Source organism: Anastrepha ludens, chromosome 3 (assembly GCF_028408465.1).
Source record: "Anastrepha ludens isolate Willacy chromosome 3, idAnaLude1.1, whole genome shotgun sequence".
Classification (NCBI taxonomy): Eukaryota; Metazoa; Arthropoda; class Insecta; order Diptera; family Tephritidae; genus Anastrepha; species Anastrepha ludens.
This window is the reverse complement of record NC_071499.1, coordinates 104,493,971-104,515,927: the sequence shown is the minus strand read 5'-3', so window position 1 is coordinate 104,515,927 and position 21,957 is coordinate 104,493,971. Positions and strand designations below refer to the sequence as shown.

Sequence of the window (21,957 nt, the reverse complement as noted above, 5' to 3'; positions counted from 1 at the left end):
AGATGGGATAAATAAATTCGCAAATTGGACAAAATAGAGTTTTAATCCTCATAGGAATTGCACGTTAATTAAAACAAAGTGTCTACTAAGTGTGGCATGAATTGCCTCAAAACATAATTTTTGAGTTAATAGAGCTCTTCAGATGAGAGAAAGTAGAGGACCGGTGCCAAAATGTATTAAACCATGTACTAAAACCATTGGGAAACACTTTTGCGGCCGCCGTACTTGTTGTTGTAGCAGCATAAACATTGCTCATACATATATGGGGAATGCTGCTGAAGTGACAATCCTTGGCCGGATATAAATCCGGGTCGTTCCGGTAACGTAGAACCGACTGTCGTGGGCAAACCTCTGAGTGTATTTCTACCATGGAAAAGAGACTCATAAAAACCATTTGCCGCCCGGAGTCGGCATAAAACTGTATGTCCCTCCATTTGTGGAACAACGTCAAGGCAAGCGCACCACAAATTTGGATTCCCACCTCGGGAAAGTTGTAAGTCATACAGCTGAAAGCAGATTTGAGGATTGAGACGAACAGTTTGTTGAAGACTTGGTTCATAGTGAAGGTGAATGCAAGCTAAGCGTATATTTGCAAAATACGGCTCTGTCATTTAAGTACTTCATAATCCAATTGCGAATTTAAGGAAAGCGCTTTTAAGGAAAATGGAGGGTTAGATGTTGTGCAATAATAGGGAAATAATAAAACGTAGCTATTTCTATAGTCATATGTGAAATGTTTGGGAAATAACAGAGCGTAGCTATTTCTATAGCCATATGTGTATGTGCATAACAATAGACAATTGCGATACGTATAGGATATTGACCAACGGAAAAGAGTTTTAGATAAAGAGACAAGTCAATGTGGTGGGAGTAAAAGTGCGCAGCAGAAGAAGAATAACAAAAGTGCTTGCAAGTTTTACACTGTGAATGTCTGGCTACTGACTGATTAACTGCCTCTTACGGGCACTTACCATAAGTACTTTCATGCTGTTTATGTCCCAAGCAGGTATTCCATACGAATTCGTGTATAGTATACTAAGCAACTTAACAAAATCTAACGAAAAAAGCAAACAGACTCGACACAAATACAAATAAAACTAAGTTAATTATTATCAATGCATTTTTTTAATTTAATTTAATTTTAGCCCAATAGGAGTGAAGTGCTTAATACGTATAGAATTACTGAAAGACTGCTTCGCGTTAGGAGTTTAATATTTTGCAATAGCACTTTTTTGCGGCTCAGTTATCCGCTGTGACAATCTTCGAACGCCCATAAATCTCGATCTTATCGGTAACGTCGTAGCGACAGCTGGTTTTATTGATTCACACTCTTCGCTTCTTATACGTTTCCACCATCGACAAATCCAGAACTTGCAGGTTTTTTTGGTTTGCGCGAATTGTCAACTGTTTGCGCTGCGTCTTTGATGGAATTGGGCTTAAATTGTAATTCGCTTGTTTGATTTTTTTCTATATATGTATATCTAAATTTTAGGTATGACATAAGAAATAAAAAAAAAAAAATGCGAAAGAAACTGTGTATGTGTATGGTTTCATAAGTCTTCATCAAATTACTCTTCTATTGATATTCCTGCAGGTCTACGTAAGCCCACTCATTTACTCGCATATGCAGTTCATTTGCACACTTCCAGTGGTGAGAATCGATTTACGAATGGGCAGCACCGCTATTTTGTCCCCCCTTTTTGCTTGACTGATGGCGCCTGGAATTACATTTCCCTTTCATTGTTAGTGTTGTTATCTCAGTTTTATTGGTGGTGCCGACATTATTATCGGCATCGTTGCTGTCACCACTAGTAGTCCACATTCAACATTCAACACTGTGCGCTCCCATACTTTTTTGCTTGCTTGCGTGCGAGCTTCGCTTGTTTCCGCTCATTCTTGTCTTGAACGTCAAGGCGAGCGAACACAGTACTAGTTAGTAGTCAGTTAATAGTGAGTCGCAGATTCTTGTGCGCTAATTGGTATTAACCACTGATATTGTAGTGGTAGTACATTTAGCCACTTGGAGCATTGGCATTAGCAGCAAGCCAATTAAATATAAAAGTAACGACCAAAGTGCGGAGACCGGTCGCCTCATATTTTGCCACTACGAATTGTGCTGAAAGTTGAGTGACCAACTAAAAGTGCTGACATCAGTTTTGTTTATTTTATTGCCTGACACCGCATTACTGCACTGTGGTTTTGCTCAATACCATTTTGCTCGCATATGCCGTTATTTGATATACTGGAGCGCAGTCAAAAGCATTTTGGATAACTCGCCGTGCATTTTTTGGCACCGAGGTCGCTGTGCGTTTTGGCCACCAACGGCATTTTAGTTCATGGATTTATTTATTAAGCGGTAAAAAAGAAGAAAAATAAAAGTTGAACATTTTTTTTTGTAGACGCCATGAAGAGAGAAGGAAAATCGAAAGTGAATTTTGAAATTATTGTTTATAAGTCAATATTACCAACAACGCTGTAAGAATTGCTAAATTGCTAGGAGCGACGTATAATTTTTATTATACCATTTTGCTTTTGGGCGTCAATCACAGCCGCCGCTAGAGCTGCGAAATTGCCGATTGTGTTTTGACTGCAGATTTCTTTTATTATTATTTTGATATTCTGTTGTCAGCCGAACGGTTTTTGCAAATATCGAGTTGATTTTTGTTGCTACAAAAATACGTACATATGTATGTATGCTGCGTGCCAGCTGGTTATTCAGAGTGGACATTTTTATGCATACACTTTTGTACGCATACATTTTGATTTGATTTAATTTTTTTGATTTTTGTTATCATTTAAATTTTTATTTTTTCCCCCAATTTTATTTTTTTTATTTTCATTCTCATTTTTTTATTTAAAAATTTTTTTTTTCATTAAAATTTTTTTATTTACATTTTTTTTTTATTTATTTCATTATATTCTCTTTGTGACTTTGAAACAACACAAACTACACTACACATCTACGCAGCGACAAACATCCATAAAATTATTTGCGAGAAAATCTTCTGCTTGATATTCGCTGCCTATTTTTGGGCCATTTTCGTCGACACTTCGACCATTCACGTGTGACATTTTTGTCTCCGCTTTAGTGTGACTTGTTAGCTTGTTGGCATTGTATCGTTGTTTATGGTGCTGCAGTATTCTCTTTATTGCATAGTAAAAAAAAGAAAAACACAAAAAAAAAAAAACAAATACCAAAAGCTCAGCGTATAGTAAAACAACTCGAGCTCTATTTGATTCTTCCATTGTTGGCCGTTTCTTCTCAACCGGCTACTGTAACTCCAAGCAAGGGTTCAAAAGTGAGATTTTCAAACCCAAAATGGTGAAAAATTATAGTATATAAATTTAGCTGTGACTTCGGGTGCTAAAATGTTACCAAATTAATAAACTAGCGCCAATTATAGACGATGTGATGTGCGTCAGCTGTGTTATCAAAACCAGATTATTCAACCTCAACGAAAAGCTTATTTTATTACTTTGGTGCATTATGTGATGAGCGGTCTAAAGTGCCAAGGGGCACTTAACAAGCAAAAAACAATAAGACAAAAATATTAAAAAAAATTACGATAAGAATTATTCTAAGCACACTCACTTTGGTGCACACTGGCTCAATAAAGAAGTCGGACAAAATAGAAATCGAATATCAGAAATTTAGTATTTTCGTTTTGGAATTCTAATAGAAAGCAAATTTAGTTCAACTCCTGTCAGAAAGGATGAAAAAACATTTAAAGAAAATAATAGATAATTAAAAAAAAAAATGGGGTGTGGGTATTATGTCGGAATTTTTTTTTAAATTATTATTATTATGTTTTTATTTTATTGTTATTATTGTTATGTTTTTTTTTATGGTTATTATTATTATGTTTTTCCTATTTAAAATTGTTCTTTTATTTATTTATTTAAATTTTTTTTTTATTATTTGAATTTTTGTTGTTATTTAAAATTTTTTTTTAAGTTTTTTAATATTTATTTATTTTTTTTTTTAATTTTCTTTTTATATATATTTTTTTAATTTTCTTTTAAATGGTTTTTTTAATGTTTTTTTTTTTATTTTTTTTTTATTTTGTTTTAAATTTTTGTTTTTTTTAATTTTTTTTTTAATGTTTTTTTTTTAATTTTTTTTTAAATTTTTTTTTTTATTTTTTTTTTAATTTTTTTTTTTATTTTTTTTTAAATTTTTTTTTTAATAATTCAATTAAATTCTTATAAATTTCTCTAGTAACTCAAGTTAACAATTGTGTGTTTCACTAATAACGCACGCCCGTTACCTTTCCTATATGATCTGACTATTATTAATATTTTGCTGGCGCGCCAATTGGGGGTGCAATGTTCCGAAACAAATAAATTACATTGGCATCGATTCCTGGCTTATTTGACTTTATTTGCGGCCCTGCCAGCGGGTTGTTAGCTGTCGTGAATTCATGGTATATGCTTCGTCTCCAAGAACCTTTCGCTCGACCTCTACTGTGAGTCTGAGAGCCTGATGCCAGTCACAAATTTTCGCAAAGTATGACCAATCCGTCTCCATTTATGTTCGCGCATCTCAATTTCAACTGGCCTTTGCCTACTTCGTGTGAGGAGCTCATCATTTGACACCCACCACGCAGGATGACTCTAAGGCAGGGATTTCTGAAGGTCTTAAGCTTGTTTGTTGTTACAACGGCCACAGGATGGCCCTAAGGCAGCGATTTATGAAGGTCTTAAGCTTTTTTATTGTTGCAGCGGTCGCATAAAATATTTCACAGCCCATATAGGACCACTGATTCATGATCTAACTTTGTCAAATTGATTTTTTATTGATGACTAACATTTTTATCATCGTGAAGTTAACGAACGCGCAAAGTTTATGAATTAAAAAATAAAATAAGACCGATATCCTATCCGAAATAAATTATGAATTAGTGCCGAAATGCTGAGTGCTTACGCCGTTGAGCATCTCTCTAAGTCCACCTTATGGCGAATTTTGTGCATAGCCGTTTTGGCCTACACCCTTACAAGACCAAATTAGCTCAAACAGTGAAGCCGCTTGATCATTTTAAGCTCCAAATCTTCGCTAGCAGAGCTTTGCCCTTTTGCATCATTCGGCGGAATAATCCCCAACCCAAAACTTTCTTTATCACCAAGAACGGAATAATCAAAACAATTGTTTTTTTTTCGAAAACTACTATTTAATTAAAAATTATATACAGTAAAATGTTCTGGCAAAACACCGCGAGCCTTCCACTTTTACTTTCGATAACCCCTCCATTTTTAATCATAAAAATTTAGTATCGTTGCAATCAGCTTAAAAAGTGCTATCAAACCAAATTTTTGATATTTTTTCTAGCAAAACCGTGCATAGTTCACACTTATACTCAATTTAACCCTCTAACTAACATTAACTTGTATGAGAAAGGGTAAAAAATGCGCATTTAGGTTGGAGATAGAGGGCTAAAATGATCTGATGCAAGAAAGATCCCCTACTCTACTGTAGACGTCTACGGACAAACATCTTTTATATTTCAAGCTGTTTTATTTATAATACTTTCGATAAACTATTCGTACTTTCGTCGCGTAATAAAAATCAGACTCTCTGGATTAGCAATGTTGATCTTGGATACCTCATCTTTCATAATTACTAGCGTCTGTTCATGTTGAGTGACATTTTAGGAAAACTCTTGGACAGAGTAATTAATTTTGAAAATAAAATTGACTTCAATTGAATGACTCTATTTTGTCGCACATTTGGTTTTAGGTATGCATTTAATACTTCGAAGTTTAAATTTAGTACAGATTATAACTCTTGGTTTTTACTTTACAAAAAAAAGTTTGTTGTTGTTTTGCCAGTAGAAAAATTTGCCTGTAATGTTAGAGGAATGCTGCTGAACTGACAGTCCTTGGCCAAATATAAAACACGGTCGTTCTGGTAACGTAGAACCGACTCTTCCTTCATGAAATTCAACGTGAAGATTTATACTTGTATTTCCATAAGTACGATTTATTTTTTTAAAAATGTTTTTGGGATTTTTTTATTTTTTCTATTTTTGTTTTTTAATATTTTAAGGTTTTTTTTTTTATTTTTGTTTCTTATTTTTATTTATTTGTTTTTTTTTTCAAATGTTTTTTCTATTTTTATTTAATTTTTTTCTATTTTTTATTTAATTTTTTTCTATTTTTTATTTTTATTTTTTATTTCAGTAATTTTGTTCTTACTTTTTATATTGTATAATTTTTAATTTTTTTTATGTTTTAGGGATTTTTATATTGTTTTTTTTTATATTTTTTGTAATATGTTTTTTTATTTTATTTCAATTTTTTGTATATTTTTTTATATATATTTTTTATATTTTTGTGAATATTTTTTTATATCTTTTTTATATTATTCTTATATATGTATATATAACCGACTCCGCTGTCATGAAATTGAGCGTGAAGAAGTATAATTAGATTTCCATAAGTCCTATTTATTTTTTTAAAAATGTTTTTAGGATTTTTTTATTTTTTCTATTTTTCTTTTTAGGTTTTTTTTATTTTTGTTTTTTAAGTTTTTTTTTTATTTTTATGAAATTTTTTTTAAGATGTTTTTTCTATGTTCTTTGTTTTTAATTTTTATTTTTTATTTCATTAATTTTGTTCTTATTTTTTATTTTATTTTTAATTTTCATCGTTTAGGGATTTTGGTTTTGTTTTTGTTTTTTTATTTTATTTTTTTAATTTGTTCCACACTTTTTGTAATATTTTTATTTTATTTTATTTTAATATTTTTGTATATTTTTTTTTTTTTTTTATATACTTTTTTACATATTTTTTATATTTTTATATATTTTTCATATGTTTTATATATATTTTTTATTTATTTAATAGATTTGTTTTTTATTTTATTTTATTTAATTTTTTAATATGTTTGTTTTACATATTTTTTATTTCGGTTTTTGTATTTTGTAATTTTGTTTTAGATATGTTTTTGGGGTTATTCATTTTATTTTTTGTGTTACCCGAAAATTGAAGGTTTTCCAAATTATTGCGAATATTAGTTAGACCACATTAAGGTATCTTTAGAAAAATATAAAACACAAAATGGCGCAAGCTGATCATTTATGCACATTTTTCACCGTATGTAATTTTTTTTTTATTTAAGAAAATTTTTTTTTAATATGTTTTTTCTAATATATTTTTTTGTAATATGTTTTGTTTTTTCTTCTTTTTTAATTTTTTATTTTTATTGAATTTTTTGTTACTTAATTTTTTATTTTTATTTATTTTTTGTTTTTATGTTTAAGGGATTTGTTTTGTGTTACAAGAAAATTAAACCTTTTCAAAATTATTGCGAGTATTATTTGTGCCACATTTAGGCATCTTTAGAAAAATATAAAATAAAAAATGGCGCAAATTCATTATTTATGTATATTTTTCATCGCGAAACTTCGACCCACACTTTGTTCGACTTCTTTATCGAGCCACTGTATTTGCATGTGCACTAATCTCGCGTTGGTAATATTTTTTGTTTTTTTTTTCCTTTCGTTTTCATGTGTATTTGTGTCAGATTTTGTGTTGTTTACTTTTGTTTTGAGCTTTTTGGAATATTTTGGCATATTGAGTAACGAATAACGACTGGGTTCGCGTAGCTGATCACGCTTGGCATCCGTGTTTTTCTACCAGGTTTGTTTCGCCTCAAACCGCAATTGAGCGACGCCGTGTGTAGATGAATTTCTCACACTTGAAACTAATTAAATTTCACTTGGATACTTTTTAGCGCCAACAAACCGCAACCGGTTCGAACTAATGCCATTTGCTGAATATACACGCGCATACATATAAGCGCATATGTACGCATGTATGTATGTGCCGGTTTCGAAATTTGGCCATTCTCAATTAGAATTTCGCACAATTTAAAATTTTTTACTGGTTAGAGGTTCAAGGAAGATTTACGCTTAGCTGTGATAAGAATTTTGATATTTCGTTACAGTTGTAGCTAAAATAATAAAACGTAAATTATTAGCGCTGAGCATTTCCATCAACCTAAGCCTTCAATTTTTTGTCACTACGAAATTTAACAGATTTTTATATGTATGTATGTATGTGCACATACCTCACAAACAATAACAGCTTAAGTCGACCTATGAAAGAATTTTGTTATGAAAGCTAACGAATTTTTATAAAAAAAAAAATCCGGGTTTATGTGAAATTCTTATCTCGCTGGCATTGCATAAAAAAATATTTATGTATTTTGCTGTGAAACTTCTTCACCAATAGAAATTTCGGCGCGAATGACGTCATTACTTTGAACTGAATCTATTTTTGTTGAAAAGTGTTGTACCTATGTGCATGGGAGAGATTTAACTTTTGCAATTTGCGTACGAAATCGTATTTTGCCTTCCAAATTTACTCTGCTTCGGAAATATAAAAGAAGAGGGGGAAGAAACATAAACTCTTTAGCGAATTTTTTATGTATAATTTTTGTTTTGAAAGCCTCTAATGTGAATAATACTCACATGGAACACAATTGCGAAAATATACAAGCTTTATAGGCTATGCCACTGTCACTCAGGTAGATATCAGGAATTTGTCTTTGAGGAATGCTGCTAAAATGACCACTCTTGGGCGTATATAAATCCTTGTCGCTCCGGTAACGTAGACCCGACTGTCGGGGAAGCAAGTTATCACATAGTTGAGAGCGGTTATTTCGTAATGGCTGAAGTTAAAAAATAAATAATTGGCGCGCACACTTCGTCAGGTGTTTGGCCTCCTATATGTGACGTTCGTCTTGAGGTTGTTCTACAAATGGATGGGTCTACAGTTAAGGCATTTTTATGAGGAGCTTTTTATGGCAGGATTGCCATTGCCTGCCGATGGCTGAAGTTAGGTGGTGGATGAAATACATACAGTTGACGTCAAAAGAAAGTGTACACCACATATTGATAAGTTTTGAGGCACAAAAGATAAAGAGGTCGGAGTGCAAACCTCCAATAGGTCTTAAATATTTCATAATTTCAATTATTTTTTTATAATAATGTAGTTCACACTACAGCAAAATCATATAAAGCAAAGTTTGAAATTTGTATAAAATTTGTGAAAATTCGACAAATTTTCATCATAATTTCAAACTTTTTACTCAGAATTTTTAGAAAAAGTTCGGGTATTTCGGGTGAATTTTGTGCAATTTTGAATAAAGTGCAACAAGTTTCGAGTAGATCAGAAATCACTCTGATTTTTCAGATTTTTTTGTTGCGGTCTAGCGCATTTTTCCATTTAACGGCTACTCCACATTTTTTTATATGGAAGAAAACACCGAACACCGTGAACAAAAAAAATTGTCAAATGTTATGATTCAATTAAAATGTCTCATTGGAAAAAGTTTAATATTTTTCTTAATATTTTCAGAATTATCCATTGACTTTTGAACTGCTGGCCAAAACCGATAGCAACAGGGGAAACAAACAAGATTATAAATATTTATGATCCGTTTAAAGTTTGCTTTATTGAAAATTGTGCTTCCAAAGGTCATTGGCCGAATTCACAAATTAGCGAAAAAAAGGCGAAAAAAACGTGTATCTGTGCAACAAATTCTTTTCGCAAATACTTATCAGAAAAAGATAAAAGCCATAACAAAGCCATATACTGTATTTTGTTGTTGTCTGAACGCTTGCAGGGTTGTATTAGGTGTTGTACGTTGGAAAGATCAGGTGGAGAAGGACATTGCTTCAGTGGGTGTTTACAACTTAACGACAACGAAAAAACTACTGGTTAAATTCAGTAAAAATCGCGTAAGCTAAGCGGTTTTTGGCGCCAATCTATAAGATGAAGATACAAGTAGATCGATATATTGGGTATGGGAATAAGTTTCTGTCCTTTCCTAGCCAAAGTGACGAATTATTTTAACACTTAAATAATACATGATATTATGTGAAGTATGTGCCATTGGAAGCTACAAGTTAACTCCAACTTTCAGGCAGCATACGGATTCCTCTGACGAAAAATTCGAGTTCTTTTGACTTGATCCTTTCATTGAGTCAGTTTGCGATGCTCTCGTAAGAAGTGAACCGCTCTCTAATAAGGGCTGATTGCTGACCGCATTGATCGGAACAGATGGTAATCCGAAGGTGCCATATCTGGGGAATATGGCGGGTGGGGCAAGATTTCGCAATTCAGTCCCTCTAAATATTTCTGGACCGATTTAACAACGTTTGACCTGGCGTTGTCATGCAGCAAAATCAGTTTGTCATGTCTACCGTCCCATTCCAGCCGCTTTTCTTTGACGCCTCGATTCAAACGCATTAGCTGCAGGCGGTAAGTCGGTAACGATCGCCATTGATTGTTTCAGATGGTTTAAGGAGTTCATAATAGATGACACCCTTCTCATCCCACCAGATGCACAACATACCCTTGGAATCATGCATTTTTTTTCGCTGTCGATGGACCTGGTTCAACTGGCAGGCAACATTTTCGATGGTCATAATAGATCAATTTTTCGTCGTCAGTGACAACGCGATGCAGAAAACCTTTTCTTTTCTGCCATTCAAGAAGCATCTCACACGTCACCAAACGTCTCTCTGTATCCCTCTCCTTCAATTGATGTGGCATCCAGTTATCTGCTTTCTGGACCATTCTCATTGCGTTTCAGCTGCACTTTTCTTTAAAAGATAATAATGAAGCATGATTTCCCTCAAATGCTGTTTTTTCGGGACGATCGTAGACATTTTTGACGTCAGATAAAAATTGATCTTTACGCTACGAACGAATGACAACTACTGCGATCGTGACCTCACATATACACTTTCAAATCACCAGTATATTACTAGAACGAACACAAAAATAGTGTCAGCAGCGACACCTCTTTTACTAGTAGGCTCTTGCTGAAAAGAAGTGTTTGGAAACGGTATATTTTCCTTTGGATTTCGTAAAAGTTTTAAGTTATTTTTAGTTATTTCATCACTTTGGTATGCCTCTACGAGTAATAGAGGCACCCGCCTTCAAGAAAGCAGTCGTGTAACATTTTTTAAAAAGGTAAACCTTTACTCTGATTGTCGGACCGGAATTGGGTATACAGAGCAAAGCTAGTTAGAAAAAAGCTCTCGACTCTTGGTGGTTGCGGGACCCGGGGACGCGCCTCTAGGGATAACAGGCTCCCCCAAGGGATTTCGACCGTACTTTCCAGTACAACTGATTTATAGGTGTCTTGTTTTTAACTCCATTTATTGGGACTGGGAAGGCCAATCCAATACTGTGGTTTTGATTATGTGGAACGGTGGGATATGTTCGTCTCCTTCAGTCGACATTCGATGGGGTTGATACTCACATCTATTCCCTTTTTAGCAAGAAGTAATCGTGCTTGGCCTAGTCACAAAGAAGGGTCCCGCTTAAAAAGTTGGACGATCACTTTATCCTGCTTTGTTGTCGTCACTCGCTTCAAGCCGCGCTCGAAAAAATCATCAACACTTTTGTACACCTTGTACCGCTTATTCCACATCCCAACAAACTTTTTTGATTTTTTAATCACTTTTGCAGCCGCGGCGTAAGATAATTTCGGCTCTTTCGAATGCGCGCAAAAAATACCGCCTCAAAACGCTTCGCGTACTTCTCACTCAGTTTCGAACGACACTAACCTGAGTTAGTACCAGCGTCGTAGCCCTTGGGTGGGACTATGTATTATGCAGTAACAAGGAGAACGAAATATATCTTGAAGTTACAAGAAAAAAACCGGTTCCGTTTTTCTGGCACTGTAGCTTACTAGCATAAAAATCCATTGTTGACTTCCTCTTCAGTCTCTTACCAGAGATGGCATTGAGAGTTATTTCTGGGATTAAAGGGTTGGATGGGTGTGATTGAAGTCTCCCGTGTGAAAAGAGATTCCTCAATCGGTCAGTAGTTTGAGTAGTTCCCCAGTGACGTGAACATATTCTGAAGCTTTCTTTGTTTTGAGCCTTTTTATTGCTGTTATTACTTCGTTTGGATGAGTTCCAGGGTGTCTTTGACTTTTTGAGCATTGCTTAGCGAGGGTGCGATTTTATGTGGTGTAAAGGCGCGGGATCAGTGACGAGCAAATGTATGTGCTTTTTCGAGTTCCGGTTTAGCCCACTTTTAATGGCTGACTGCTAATATTGGTCTTTTGAATTTTTTGTGCTGAGGTGACTTGTGTGGCATATGCGCTGTGGGTCGGAATCGACACAAAGATAATTGAATTATATGTAAAAGCAGCTGTTTATAAACATGATTTGCCATTCTAAGACGTAACAAAATGTCAAGCCTTACACTATAAATTACAGGAGACACTCGCCAAGTTTGTGAGCATACTTCCCTTATGCTGTCTAAACTTATACGGTTAGCAGTGCACAGCAATAATCTAGTCTCAGTTAAGAATCGAAAAAGTGCCAGGGCGGAACACTCGCGAAGTGGATTTCTTAAATTGACGATTTGTTATTTGTCTTACCTTGCAAGCTGCGCCTGGTTAGGTGTATTTTAGCTTTGCTCGGAATTGCCAGATGGTCAACTGTACATGAAAGGTCGTGAGGTCTTTCTAGATATGAGTTGGCGTTAAAATGACGTACGCTCGGTGCCACTGCTTTGTGCCACTGCCTGCAACAGTGGTTGTGGTCGCAATATGACACTGTTCAATGGTAATTCACGCGTTGCGGCTCAGTGTAAACACTAATCATTTGGGCATGTTCTGTGATTCACTTTCGAGTGAATTTCAATGAAATCGCCAGAAATTTTCATTGGGATAAATGAAAGTGGTTAAAGCGGCTGTTCTTCTTAAAGGATGGCGAGCTGAAATCATCTTCACAGCTGAGCTGTTTATGTGCGATTGAATTATGAATTTTTCATGCGCACTTCATTAATTCTCCAGAGGATATTTTGTGACAAGTAAAGATCAGTCGGCGGTCTAATTTTCTTATCGACACTTATCAATGCAATAGCAGACGGGTGGTTAATTATTTCTCAAATAAATTCTAATCACAATTATCTGCCCGCGCCCATATTTTATATTTTGCTATCATAATTTTAAAACGAAATCTAGAGTGTTCCACTTCATTCAATTTATATGCTTCAGTATAGCTTAAAAAGAAAAAAAGTGAAAATTTCGTATTGTATATTAAGCGAAGTAGAAAGTAATCAATGCACCCGCCGTTTACCATCAGTCATAATTTAAAGTTGAGTTATTAGTACAACCCGTATTTTATTTGCTAATTTTTTATGTCAACATTCAAAACAACAAAAAAAGAAAAACAAAAAAAATTATATTCCTGCCTTTTTTCTGCTTTTGTTCGCACGCCACGCATATGCGCAGCAAAAAATTACTAGATAAAATTATGATACGCAAAAAAATCAAATAAAAAAATTAAAGTGCTTATAAAATGTTATTTAGATTGCTCGTCAACAGCTTGTGCATACACTAGGCACTAAAAATATGCGTTCAGTTCTTCTTTCCACAATATTCAGTATGTTTATCCTTTTGAATCTTTTTCGCTAATTTTTTAAAGAAATATAGTTCTTATTATAAAAGCAGTTTAAATCGAAATTTAAAATTATGTTCAAAATTCACAAAAATTTCAACAAATTCATAAAAATTTCAACGAATTCCAAAAATTGTTATCATAATTTCAGCGTTTACCAGATTTTTTAGCAACTTTCAGTTATGCAATTTTGTAGCTCATTCAATTTCAGTGTAATTAAGTGCAAGTTTGAAGTCGTTGAAAAATGGCGTTGATTTTTGCAAATTTTTTGAGGATTGTTTTTTCAAAATAAAAGATCTCCGTTGCATAAGAAATTTAATTATGAGAAAAACTTTTGTTTAACCTTGAATTTACGGTGTGCTAGTAAATTTTACACTCTCTTCTTTTTCTATGCTTTTAGTTTTTTTGTTTGCCGAAAAAAGTCTTGTTGAAATAAACTGCCAAATTTTAAGGAGACTCGAAAAAGTTGTATATTTTCGTTTGCGAATACTGTAATTGGAATGAATTTAGAAATATCTGATGATTATAATTAAAAGCAAGAAAATGGTGTAAAATTTGCTACCTCCTCTCCACACAGTTACATCGAATAATTTCACCTCATAAATTAAAGTTTTCAATTCACATTTATTTGAAGCAGAACCGGACTTCCTTTTAAATTGTATACCTTTTTCATTAACTTTTCCGCGGATCAACATAAACATTTGTAAGCATCACATGCTTGAAAAATCGATTTATTGAAAGGCTGTGAAGGCATACAGCGAATTCGTTTTGCGTGATGGGAATTCGAATCGCTGAATTAATTTGTTTTCCATCTAATTTGAGTGTTCATAAACTAGCGATTTCACGTTGTTCACAAAACTAGCGTGAAACGTTTAATTTTTTCACAAATCAGAAAAAGCATGCATGCAAAATTAAGGTGACTGTTATTGAGGAATAGCTAATAAAAAAGTAAATATTTTTTCGTAACACTGGCTGGAAGGTTCAAAATTGATCATCTACTCTTCATGAGAGAAGGAGTGGTAAAATGGTGAATTTCACGAGCGCTTAGCAGAGATAGTGTGGTGAAAAGTTTTGAGCGTATTTTCAAATGCATGGAGAATATCTCCATGCATGTAGAAAAACAATAGAGGCTTAATGCAGTTGAACCAATAGAGAGCTTGTGATTGTAGCTTCATAAATATGATAAGTAGGTTTATAATTAGGGTCTGGTTTTCATTATGTCACACTTTTGATGGCGAAATTTCAAAGAAAATGACAGCTTACTGACATTTGAGAATTTTTATACGGCGTCGAGCCGAAATGACTCAAAATCCCAGATGTTCTTACAACAATGGCACGCTTTGTCTTAAATAATGACATAATGAGAGCCAGGCATACGAAAGAAACATTTAAATAAGTATAAAAGTTGTTTGATACAATTTTCTATTCATTAATTTCGTGTACTTATACAGGGGATTTATTAAAACGCTAACATAAATTACAATTAATTTCGTTATCCGAAAGCGGAATGCCATTTTTCTAATTGACCAGGTCGGTACTTTGCTCAGCGATAAATCGAAATTTCCTGATTCGCATCATTCGTCGCTCGTTCCGTTAAAACACGACCAATTGTGGTTGATATGCAAGAATGATAGATCGAAATCCTTGAGAGTATTCCTGGCTGTGACGCAACAAGTGGCAAACAAGAAAGGGAATAGCGTAGTATGATAAATTCGCTCGTTAATAATAATAAAAATGAAAAGCAATGCTACAATAAAATGAAAAATAAATGCTCCGTTGCGGACATATACCGGGTATCACATTCGAAAAATAAATGCCGTGGAATTAACTACCCAACTAAAAAAAAACTAGAAAAAAAAAATTCATTCCAACAATATTTCCGTTTTGTATTATCATTTTAAGTTCCCAAGCTCTTAAAAAATCACCCGATAATTTCAAGTTAGGCAAAAAATTCGATATTTTGAAAATTTCAGGGCGGTTTTGCATCTTAAGCTCTCGGTGGAGAGAATACAGAAGGTGGCAATCACTCAATGAAGCTATTGAGCTGACGTAATTATTGTAAATTAATATTTTTATTTTTTTATAAATGCATTTAATTGTGGGTTTTATAAATTTATTTAATTGTGTGTTTTATAAATTTATTTAATTTTATGTTTTATAAATTTATTTAATTGTGTGTTTTATAAATTTATTCAATTTTTTAATTTTATGTTTTATAAATTTATTTAATTTTTTAATTTTATGTTTTATAAATTTATTTAATTTTTAAATTTTTGTTTTATACATTTATTTAATTTTATGTTTTATGAATCTATTTAATTTTTGTATTTATTTTTATAATTTTTTTTTATTTTTGTATAATAATTTTATTTATTTTTATAATTTTTATTTTTTATTTTTTTATATATTTTTTTTTATTTTTTTATATTTTTTTGTATTTTTGTTTTTATATATATTTTAAATATTTTTTTTTAATATGTTTTTGTTTTTGTTAATTTCCGTGTTTTGATTTTTTTTTTGATAACTTTTTTTATATATATGTATATATTTTTTTAAAATGTTTATTTTTATATATTTTTTTATTTTATTTTATATATTGTTTTTGTAATTTTTTATGTTTTTAAATTTGTTTTATGAATGATTTTTGTTTTTGTTAATTTTTCCTTTTTTGTTGTAATTCATTAGTGAATTTCCTGTACAACGTCGTTTCCATTATTGCTTATTCAATTGCTACGTCACGGCCAGAAGTATTCTCACGGATGTCGCATTCATGAAATCTATCATCTTGCCTTAAGCCTAAGCCCTCGTTATTTCCAAATAGTGGGAAAGCGCACTTTGTTCGTATATATTTTTTTGTTTAAAGAATTTATTAGAGTTGTAAAATAAAGTATGATGAATGTTTTCAAAATCCAATTAATTTCAAAATTCAAATTTTTTTAACGTTTTCATAAAAATTTTTTTGATTTAATTTAATTGATGTTTTGTTTTTTTTTCAATAGATTTTTTTTTCAAATAAATTTTTTTTTTTTTTTTTCAATTTATATTGTTTTTTTCAATAAAATTTTTTTTTTTCAATTTACATATGGGCATTTCTCCAATGTCGAATGCGGCATTCGTACGCATTCAAACTGAAAAAAAACATATACCAATACATTATTTTATTTTGACAAAAGGCGAAAGCTATAGCACTTGATTAGCACTATGATTGGTGCCAAGGTTGATTTTGGGAAATCGTTCGTTTTCAAGATAATATAATTACTAAAAATCAAGCCATTCGCATGCGACAAAAACAGAAGTCGCTTTCAAAGCAAAAAAATCAAACACTTTTTTCAGCGAAACCTGAAGAAATATATTAATGCGACTAATTTTTAAATGTTATGCATTTATGTATCTTAATAATGCTTTTTATTTTATTCAAAAATATTAAGTAGTTCATTTTTTATTTAATTTTAATCACTGTCGCACGTGACATGTCGCATGCGACATTTTGTTCCATCATACTTTTTATGTTTATTTTTTTACTTTTTATGTAATTAGACATGCAAAAGATGATTATAAATGATTTTTAATATATTCAATATATTTATTTTAACAACCAAAATTATAAACTTAACAAAATATCTTCAATAAAGAAAAACAAAAATAAGTATATTAATCTTATATACTATGTAAAAGGAAAGAACGGAAACTAACTTAACTGAGAATAGTATTACTAATGTCAAATAAAGTTCTTTTAATGGAATATGCAGTCCTACCTGCTTCTAACTGTTGGCCATCGCAACAAAACGAATGCAACTAGGATATACCTGGAATATTTTTCACTTCCTTCCATTTTTCGTCCAACTTATAATGAAGAGACAAATTTTCAATTTGAGCAGATGGCATAAAATACATTTTAATTCCATTTGTGTTGTTTTGTGCACATTGATAAAACGATAGTGCATCTGGTAAAACAACGTTTTTAGATTTTGTTATTTGCCACACTTTTCTTTTAATGACGGCTCCAACTCCATCAACGGCTCCCTTTCCGTGAGAACTGGCATTACAAGTCATTAACATAAAGCGCTTAGCTACTAATTTGCCTTCAATTATAATGGCGTCTTTCTTTCCTGAAGCTTGCACACTAATATTATCATTCTGATAAAAAGCATTGATGGCATTAATTAGGCTTTCTGGTACGGTTCTGTTGGATTGGTTAACGTTTTTCTTTTCTTCAAACTGCTTATATTTTTTTACCAGGACTTCAAGAACTTTAAGCCTTCTGTGCATGTCTTTTGGCATCGCTTTCTCCACTTTTTTAACAGCTTTCGCCAAGGTTTGTCTACATTCGTAAGATGCGTTTTGGCTTTGACGTGCATATGACATTCCATTTTCTAAGAGTTTTGCCGCCTCTCTCGTTGTCGTATGCGATTATATTTCCGTTTTTCTTGAATTATATCTTCTTTGCCTTCAGCCAGTGCTCTCCACGTCTGTCTAGTTTTTCGCATTCTTTCCTTGTTTCTTAATTTATAGTTTTGTAATTTTGTTCCATCATCCTTTAACCTTTCTCTCCACCGTTTACAGTTCGCCTTATTTTTCTCGCCGCCGTTTTTACTCATCTACATTCAAAAATTTTATATTTTGTATTTACATATACTAATAAAGATATTTTCGAACGAAAATTTATTTTGAATCTGTACATTTTACACTTACGATGTCGCACGCTACAAGCTTTAAATAAGTAAAAAGAGCAAAGCGCTGATTATTTTCCAGCTAAGTTTTGTTTATTTAATTAGCAATAAAAATATCTATTTGCTACTAATATTTGATGCAAATTGTACAACTACCTTCGACTCACTGATAACAAATGTTCTTTTTCAATGTCGCACGCGACATCGAGTTATACGGTAAATCAAAGAAAAAATTTACCATAATTGGCAATCGCATCGTTCCTTTTACATTTTTCTTACATTCTTTACATATAAACCGAGATTTAGAAAAGTAAATGTCACGGCATAATATATCTTATCAAGATCATTAATCAAAACAAAACATGCAACAGAAATGTTTAAAATGGAACTTTTGCACTGGTTCGACTTTGCATTCGAATATTTCAAAATGTGGTTTGTACAAATGTAAAATTTGTTTACATTAGTTACATTTGATAGATTCCCTATAAAAATATGTTAAAACAACATAATTTTATAGACTTTGAATTTTTTGGCTTCGGTTGACATTTCTGTGGAAATGCCCATATAGTCCTTTTTTCAATTAAAAATTTTTTTTCAATTTATATATTTTTTCAATTTATATTTTTTTCAATTAAAATTTTTTTTTAATATATATTTTTTGTTCAATTTCAATTTTTTTGTTTTTAAAATTAATTTTTTTTTAATTTCCATTTTTTTCCATTTGAAATGAGTTTTGTTTTGAGTTAAATTTTTTTTGAACCAAATTTTTTTTTTCAATAACATTTTTTTTCAATTCAATTTTTTTTCTCGATTTAATTTTTTTTTTTCACTAAACAAAATTTCAGCTTACAAATGCGTCATAGTGTGACCAGATGCAAGTGTATACCACACGAAAAATTCAAGTCATCGACCTGCAATTTGTTTCCGCACTTTTTAGATAACCCAATATACGAGTATGTGAACTAAGCGCTATATTTACAAAAAAAACAAGAATTGTCTTTGGCAATTAAGCGGCATTTACAAATGATTTTTAAATCACCATAAAAATGAAATATGAATGAGCAATTTAATTAAATTGCAGGTGTTTATAAAGGGGCTTTAACTTTGATACCCACTAAAGTAAATTCTTTGCTTAATTTTGTTTATGTTATTTTTTTTATTTTATGTAATTATTTTATTAATAACACACACATTTTCGCAGGCGTTGTGTCATTAATTGCCATGAGCAAATAAAAACTATTGCAAGAAAATAATCAACCTAAGGTTGATTATCAAGAGTTTTTTTATAATTAACATTTTTGTTTTGTTGTTATGAACTTTTAATTAATTTTGAACTTGGATATTTTACTGTTTTATTATTATGAATATGTTTTTGTGATTATGAACTTTGCTCGTTTATTATGAACTTTTTTATTATAAATATTTTTTATTGTAAATATTTTTTTCTGTTATGAATATTTTTGGTTTGTTACTATGGATATTTTAATATTATAGAATAATATTAAGAATATTTATTTTCGTTATTATGAATATTTTTTTTTTGTTATTTTAATTTTTTTATTTTTTTTGTTATTTTTCTTTTTTTATTTTTATTTTTAATATGAATATTTACCCCATAATGTTCGTTAGTACTCGTATACATAAATGCTAAAAGGTTAAGAACTCGATAGTCCACACTCACTTCATGCACCTAATAAGCTATTGATACATTCCTCGGTACATTTCCCAAATAATACTTTTCTTTGTTTTTGTTGTGCAGCCTGCATTTACTCTCTCTTTTCATCGCATCGTAAATTACGACTTGGCCATATGTTCCATTGGATTCTTTTTTATTTAGTTTTTGATTATATATGATTTATGGGGCTATAAAAAGTGTCAACATCAACAATTTTAATCTCACCATGTGAATGGTACGTGGCTCATGCTAGATACAGTGGGTTCGTAAATTCTGCGAACACTCGTTTCATCCAAAGTGCTTATACATAACTCTTACAAAAAAGAAAAACACCAAGACACCACACGGGAACAGTGGTAGTGAAAGGGCAACAACAACAACAACAACAGCGCTAACGAGTGGTAGTAGTTTGATTGCCAATTTTCAAAAGTACCAACATACAGGGTTGCCAATATTCGACGGACCCATCTGGTAACCCTGTATCTTTTAACAGAGACGTCAGATCGCTTAATGACATACCGCGTTGGAAGCGTCTGTCCGAGCAGATTTTTACCATGGAACAGTACACGCCACAGGAGCGCTCCCAAATTGTTGAAATTTACATTCAACAAAAGAAGTCAATTGTGAAAACTCAACGTGCGTATAAAAAATTAAATAATGTGAAAAGTGCGCCTTCTAAGAGCACCATTAAACGTTTGTACGAAAGGTTTTCGACTGGTGAAAGGTTTTCTCTCTAATCCAAAGAGGCCAAATCAAAACCGACCAAGGCGTCGCCAAGGACATCCCAAAATCGCCGTTCTCAGTAGTTGGGCATTGCTCGGACCACTTTACAACCAATTATCCGCATTGATTTGCATTTATTCCCGTATAAAATTCAATTGACGCAAAGATTGTTGCCTGCGGACAAGCCTCGTCGATTGTAATGGGCCCAAAGAGTGATCGAAATCCGTCGGATCCGTCGAATATGGGCAACCCTGTAAAATTCTGTTAACGAGTTAGTCGGCCATGTTGCAGAATACATACTTTTGAATGGGTAAACTGCTGGCAAATCGTGAGTTTTATATAGAGAGTTTCATGGCATCTCATTTTGGGTGAGAATAATAAGGTGGTGCCGCTACTTTGCTCTCAGCGAATTCGACAGAATTATCGCAATTTGCAATTTACTCGTGTATTGCTTGTGTAATTTCTTCTTCTTGCATTCTTGTACACATTTTCACATCTCTCTCATGCAAGTGCACCAATGTGACTTCACGCACTCTCTGATAGGTGCAATCTTGTTTCTATCATTCTTGGGCATTTATTTAGGAGTTTAGTGATTTCGTTAAAGTATTTTTAGTGTTGTTGTTCACTAAAATTACTATTCGCATCGTTTTAATTTGACACACCGGCATTTTGTTAAAATTTTTGCTATGAATAAAATATCGTTCGTTTGTTACCAGAATGGCGTAATCCAACAAGTATAATTTTCTAGACAAGCATATGGAAACTACCACCAGCTCTTCTTTTATGTTATGCAAATGCATGGCGATATCTATTAAGAATACCTCATTTGATGAAAATTCAATTGACAATTGTAAATCATTTTTCTAGAATTTTTATATTTTTGACTTATGGCGATTTTCCAGCAAAGAAGAAGTGTTAAACTTCATATGTTACTGATAAAGGCGAATATATGCAAGATGATATCGATTTTATAAATGCAAACATTTGGTGCTCTAATGCAAATTTCAGCTGAAGGAAGAAGAGGAAAAGAAGATTCAACTGCTCTCACTTTAACAATTGGTCACCAATTAGCTAATGAAGCAACACCTTTAGATTCGCCTTGCAATTGGTGACAAAGATGATTGATTACGAGGTTTGGCCATCCGAAGCAAAATAGTGAGAGTAACTACGGCTGCCACGTCGCCGGAGATTCGGCAACACAATTCTGCTCGCTCATTTCACACGTATTCTTACACTCGTCCAATCAGTCTTTTTTCAGACGGCAACAAAGAAACATAAGCGAAGACTGATTTGTTTTTTTCGTATATCACCAACACAATCTCAGTTTCTTTGTAAACGAACCGCTGTCATGACCTCGTTGACGTCAACCAATCACCAGATTCTTTCAAATTCGCTAGGAGCACCTTCTGAATTCTTTGCAACATAAAAAAATATGTTCTAAAAATTTAGGTAGTTATTA

The 21,957-nt window shown here is 32.3% G+C and overlaps 2 protein-coding genes across 5 annotated transcripts in view; both read left to right on the top strand.

Annotated features, from left to right (window-relative positions):
* The window catches only part of LOC128858679 (titin homolog), a 110,393-nt gene that overhangs the window by 27,331 nt on the left and 61,105 nt on the right, over positions 1–21,957 (top strand). The gene's annotated exons all lie outside the window — the stretch shown is intronic.
* Positions 1–21,957, top strand: part of LOC128858680 (6-phosphofructo-2-kinase/fructose-2,6-bisphosphatase 1) — a 59,657-nt gene that overhangs the window by 24,700 nt on the left and 13,000 nt on the right. The window contains exon 1 of one of the 2 annotated variants that reach the window (XM_054095134.1): positions 1,830–2,356. The exons of the other annotated variant lie outside the window; for it this stretch is intronic. The gene's annotated coding sequence lies outside the window, so the exon portion shown is untranslated. Of the gene's footprint in view, positions 1–1,829; positions 2,357–21,957 lie in introns of those variants that run through there. 2 annotated transcript variants of the gene reach the window in all.